Raw genomic sequence first — 5,952 nt, forward strand, 5'->3', positions numbered from 1 at the left:
AATTGACAGGATTAAAATCAACTGGTATAAATACAGATGTAACAAGACAATAAACACAAGAACTTCTCTGGAGATCCAGACCAGAACTTGGCTGGAGATCCTGGCTAGGCTGCTGATCAACTGAACGCTGTCTCCATGTCACTCCTTCTTCGCCAACTCCGTCCACACCTTTGGGAACCCCTGGACCTGCTGGGGTTGGACCCCACCATCAGATATACCCTGTAGAAGCAAGAAGCAGCCCAGAGGAGAGTGGAGAAGATGTAACCCACACGAGAAAGATCACTCCCCGCAGCCCAGGAAGGACGGGAGCCTGTCATCCAGCAGCTGTTCCAACACACAGGGAACCGCTGCCTTCCCTTCCCTGGAGCAGGACAAGGCCTAATCCCTGAGCTGACCCACAGCCCGTTTGTTTGCCGCCAGATGATACACATCATCCAATTGGAAAAGCTGACAGACCATCTGTGGGGAGAACACGAGAAACACAGAAACCGAGGTGGGAGCTTGTGGCTGGAGGGAGAGCCGGTGTGCCTGGGCAGTGCCGCTCCGAGGGAGGGGCAGAGAGGAAATGTGCTCACTCGCCATAAGGCCAGGCCCTCAGGACATAGAACATGATGACAGAAGAGAAACTGGACAGAGAAGAACAAAACCCACGAGGACTCAGACCAAGTAACCAAGAGTTGGTAGCCCAAGAAGCTAGTTTCACAAATATGTTCTGCCAATCCAAACCTAAAAGAGAGACGCATGCGCACACTTTCACTTCCACCAGAGCCTGCGGACAGAGACCGGACAGAGGCCGAGGAGTGCTGACGTGGCAAGAACCCTCCCCTCAAGGCCTCGGCTGCAGCAGCGAGGGTGGGGGTCGGGGGAGGAGGCAGGGGTCCAGCCCGCGAGTGCCCCGCCACAGGGCAACTGGCTGAGGAAGATTTCTCTCTGCCCCCAGTTGCTTCTGGCTGATCTAACACAAGACAGATTAGCACGAGGAAATCACTGAATTTAATACACACAGGGGCATGGGAACCCTCACACAGGAGAGTCAGATACCCCACATGCAGAACAGGTTACAGACGGAAAGGAGGACTGAGGCACATGAGGCATTCTTGAGGCAGCATAGGGAGTAGGGCAGCATAGGGAGTAGGGCCTGAGGATACAAAATAGTGGGTGTCCACAGGCCAAGTTAAGACCAGGTGGTCAGAAGAAATGCATGATAAGCTAACCGCAAAATGTCACCACCCCTCCACCCCCCTCACACCTCAGAGGGAGCTGACTTCATCTGCCTCTGGCTTCCTGCTTACACTTCTGACCATCTTGCCTCACAGCACAGGAGGAACCTAGTTACCAGGCAATGCAGCTGGGAGAGGAAGTCACCTGACCCTGAAATGAAAAATTTGGCAAGTTTGCCTTTTTCAGGAAGCCCAATGCTGTGTCCCCAGCGTATAAAAGCAGGACAGCAGAGCCTGCCCCGGCCAGTTCAGAGGGCCTTCCTTCCCGCTGCACTGCCTCCCTGTGCTCAAGCATAAGCGTAATAAAATCTGTTCAGAAATTTCTGTGGGGTTTCTTCTGTTTCTATCTCAGAGAACCCAGAACCCCAATGCTGGTAACACTTGGGGCTAGGGGTGAGGTAACACACCTTGGGGGCTTCAAAGGGTCATTGCAGGGTGATGAGAGAGCAGATATTGAGCAAATAGAAGTTTGGCACGCCCTATCAATAGGTCAACAGTTACATCTGATAATCTATTATAGGCAAGGCCCCTAATTCAGTTTCTTCCAGGAGTCAAGGGAAGAGCCGAAGGTTCTCTAGAGTCTGCAACTAAATTGCTTCTGGCTCAAAACAATCTGCATACCACAGAGGCACATCTTGGGGTGACTTGTTCTGGACGCGACACCTCAATTTTCAGAAGATTTTGAAATTTAGAAAAGAGTTGAAAAGACCAAGAGCCATTCACAGCCCCACTCACAGGAGCTTAGATTGGTTGTCAAAAGATGTCTGCCCACCTGAGATGATCTTACAGTTATCTGGCAAGCCTATAAATGGGGGACCCCCCAACCCCCAGGAGACAGATGGCCAGAATCTCTCCCAGGCCCTTCTACAAATGATCAGGAAGGGGCTCAGCTGGAGTTGATGTTCAGGGCCTTAGAGGAGCAGTAGTAGAGGCTTTCCCCTCTAAAGTGAATCGGTCTAAGGTTGAATGTGGACTTAGAAAGAACAGCTGAAGGACCTCGTGGAACACTTTGTACAGACCTCTTAGAGACACACTGCACTAAAGCCTTAATTTCTGCCTCAGTAGAACATTTCCTCTCTCATATAAAAGGCAAATTCAAAACTGTGGTCAAGTGGGCTAATCAATCTCACACATTATCACACACACTGCTACTCACATCTTTAAAAGCAGCTTACAGGAATGCAAAAAAATGTTAAAAATGAACAATTTTTGATTTGCAAGTTGAATCTTAAGAGCAACAAAAGCATAACTCTGACAGGAACTCAAAGTTTGCCGCCGTCTGAGTGGTCTCCTTCCCAATTTGCCTTCAGACTTTTGTAGATTGTAAACACACACACACACACACACAACGTAGGCTGCCTCTCACTACTTGAGCCAAATTAAGCAGAGACAGCGGTGAATTATATATGACCATTTATTCTAATAACGCCGGCTGTATGGGAAGAGCAGTCCATCACCCTGGAAATTCTGCTCTGACCCCCCTCGTCAGTTGACTGATTTTATGCTCACGAGGGAGAAGACAGCTACATGCAGCTGCAAGCAAACGTGGGGCATGGGAAGGGGAGGGGAGGGTCCGCAGTCTGGCCTTCATGAGCTCAAAGTCCGATAACCAGATGGCTAATCCCCTGGGATGTTACAAAGAGCTCAGCCCGCTCCTGGGCCCAGAGAATGGTCAGCACTCCTGAGGAAAACTCCTGGAAGGGGTCAGGGTCCAGCACAGCCACCAAGTCACAGCGTGTCCTGTCCTGGGCCTGTTCTCAAATGTGTTTCTTTTCTGAGTCACGGGCCCATCGAGGCATCGTATCTTTTCCAGCCTCGGTCCATCCTCCATTTCCCGGGGTCCTGCCTGTGGCTGGTGAGGAGGAGAATTGTTAGACAACCGTGGCTGTTTACATGCCCTTCCCCACTATCCGAAGTACAATTGTCCTGCATTTAAGAGAAATAAAGTAAAATTTAAGCAGTAGTTATTCTAGACCTCTGATAATAGGCAAATATGCCCTCAAAACTCCATCTTTTCTACTGTCAAAACAAAAAATGATGCAGCTTCTCTTTTATAAACTAGTGAGTTCTGCATTATCATACCTGTCTTTGTGTTAATGGCGAAACAAGACCAGAGGTTAGACCTGGACTCAGCAATCTTGGTACTTGAGTTCTGGCTAAGAAAAAATTCAGAGCCAAAACTCAAACTATAAGGGAAAGTTTATTCAGAAAGTCACAGAGGCAGAAAAGGTGAGCCCACTTGGCTCTGCGTGCTCAGGAAATAAGTTACAGAAGGAAAGAAAGGCCTTGACACTTAGGAGAGAGAAGGGCAGAGGCAGCTTGCCTGGAGGAAGAAGAGGAGGCAGGGGACATGCAGGCAACAGGGTGCTCTGGGGACAGAAGGGGGTAAGGTGCAGGCATGGTCCAGAGGGGGGGGACTCACACTGGGTCCTTTGTCTTAAGGTTTTTGTCTGTTTTCCAAAGGCAGGAATTCTAGGGGGAGGTCTTAAGTGAGAATCTCAACAGAATATTTATCAGCTTTATGCTGGTGCACCAAAATCATACTAATTCCCCTGACTTCATTTGTCCTCCTGTGTGGTTGGCACAAATGGCACTAATTGGATTCTGCTATCTCTGTCTCCCTGAGTAGGGCAATTTAAGCTATTTACCCTCTGGTTGGGGAGAAGAAGTATAAAACAATTTATTCTTAGGCAGTTTTGATTAGGGAAGATAGGATTTTGTGATTTACTACATGGCTGTAAACTGGCTATTTAACTACTTATCTCAGTTTCCCTATTCCATTTGTCCTAGCTTACTAACCTGTCTCATCATTGCTAAAATTTTAAAATAAAAGGTATAAGTTGTGTGTGTGTGTGTGTGTGCACGCGTGCACGCACGCAAACGCACACATGCTTGTATGCACACATAGAAGAGCTCTATTTAATTGGCTTTAAAACAAACAAGTGCTTATGTGAGTTAAGTATTCCTGAAATTCTCAGAAATATATCAGAAACTAACCCAAATGCTTTTCAGGTTCATGGAACCTGGGAAAATAATTTGGCATTAAAGCTACTTAATGCACCTAAAGGGCACAAAGTGAAAAATAAGTCAGAGAAAGACAAAAAATAAAAATAAATAACTACACTTGTATGTGGAATCTAAAAAAACAAAATAAATGAAGAAATAAAACAAAAACAGACTTATAGATATAGAGAACAAACTTTTGGTTGCCAGATGGGAGAGGTTTTGGTGGACTGGGTAAAAATGGTGAAAGGAATTAAGAAGTACAAATTGCCAGTTATAAAAACAGTCACAAGGAGAGAAGAACCAAGATAGTGGCATGGGTAAACATGGTGCTCACTGCCTCCCACAACCACATAAAAATTACAGCTAAGCTATAGAACAACCATCATGCAAAACCACCTGAAAGCTAGCTGGATGGAAGTCCTACAACTAGAGAAGTAAAGAAGAAAGCACACTGAGACTGGTAGGAGGGGCAGAGGCACAGAGCAGGCTGGTCCAGCACCCACGTGTGGCATTTTTTTTAATTGGAAGGAATATTTAAGCTGCGGAGACCTCCTATTAGGAGCAAAGGGTCTCAGGCCCACACCAAGCCCTCCATCCAGGATTCCAGTGCTATGAAGAGAATTCCCTGTAACTTTGGCCTGTAAAAACCAGTGGGGATTGTGGCTGAGTGACATGGAGGCTGCTAGAGACCCAGGCAGTTCCTCTTAAAGGGCCACCACAAGGACTTATTCGGACTCACTCCCTCTGAGCTCCAGCACTGGGAAAGTGACTTGGCAGGATCCAGGGACATACATGGAGGAACAGGATTGTCTGGCATTGAAGCAAGAACTCAGGGCAACTTTCTCTCAGACAGGGTGCTCAGAGGGTTCATTGCTCCTATGCTGAGACCTCCCCCATCACAGAGCTGGCTGACAGGCACCACATCTGAGTCTCCATCAACCTGTCCCACACTGTATGCTCTGCCCTGGTGATTCAATGAGACCTCCCCCACCCACCCTCTTTGCAGCCCCACCCAAGCTATTTGCAGTGGCATTTCCATATAAATGACCTGTCCTGGTTCAAGCTTCAGACTTTCCTAAACTCTCTCAAACAAGCAGCAGCTGGTGTCAGCATGCTCCATACCACTCAATAAGAGGCCCCAGGCACAGAACTAGCAGCATCTTGGCCTTGCCTGGGCACTTCCAAGCCTAACACAAGTAGCAACCATATGCAGATTGCTCTGTAGCTCCTGCCCGGTAGCCCCAGGCAGTGATTGATTTTGTACCTCCAGAGGGGGTTCAGAGCCAGTGCACCTGGTGGACAGTTTCAGACCAGATTAAAACACTACACATCCACAAGAGACACACTCAAGGGACAAACTCAGTGAGTACCAAAACCCAACTGAAGCAAGTACTACTCCATAGGGGTATCTCCTTCACAAAAGCTCTTCCACTGTAGTCACAGCTGGTCCTCACAGCCAATTGGCCTGGAGGTCAATTCCTGCCAGTGACACCAACAGCAATCAAGGCTGAACTACAACAAGACTTTACACACAGCCCACACAGGGATGCAGCTAGAGTACCCAGCTCATGTGACTGGGAAGAGAGGAGATCTACTACACAAGACCACTCTACAGATTCCAGGAGACACATAGCAACTCTACCTAATACACTGAAATGAATACAAGGAAAAAGCCAAAATTCAGAGACAAAGAAAGATGTCACCAATAAAACAACAGAAGAAATCT

Source organism: Myotis davidii, unplaced genomic scaffold (assembly GCF_000327345.1).
Source record: "Myotis davidii unplaced genomic scaffold, ASM32734v1 scaffold536, whole genome shotgun sequence".
Classification (NCBI taxonomy): Eukaryota; Metazoa; Chordata; class Mammalia; order Chiroptera; family Vespertilionidae; genus Myotis; species Myotis davidii.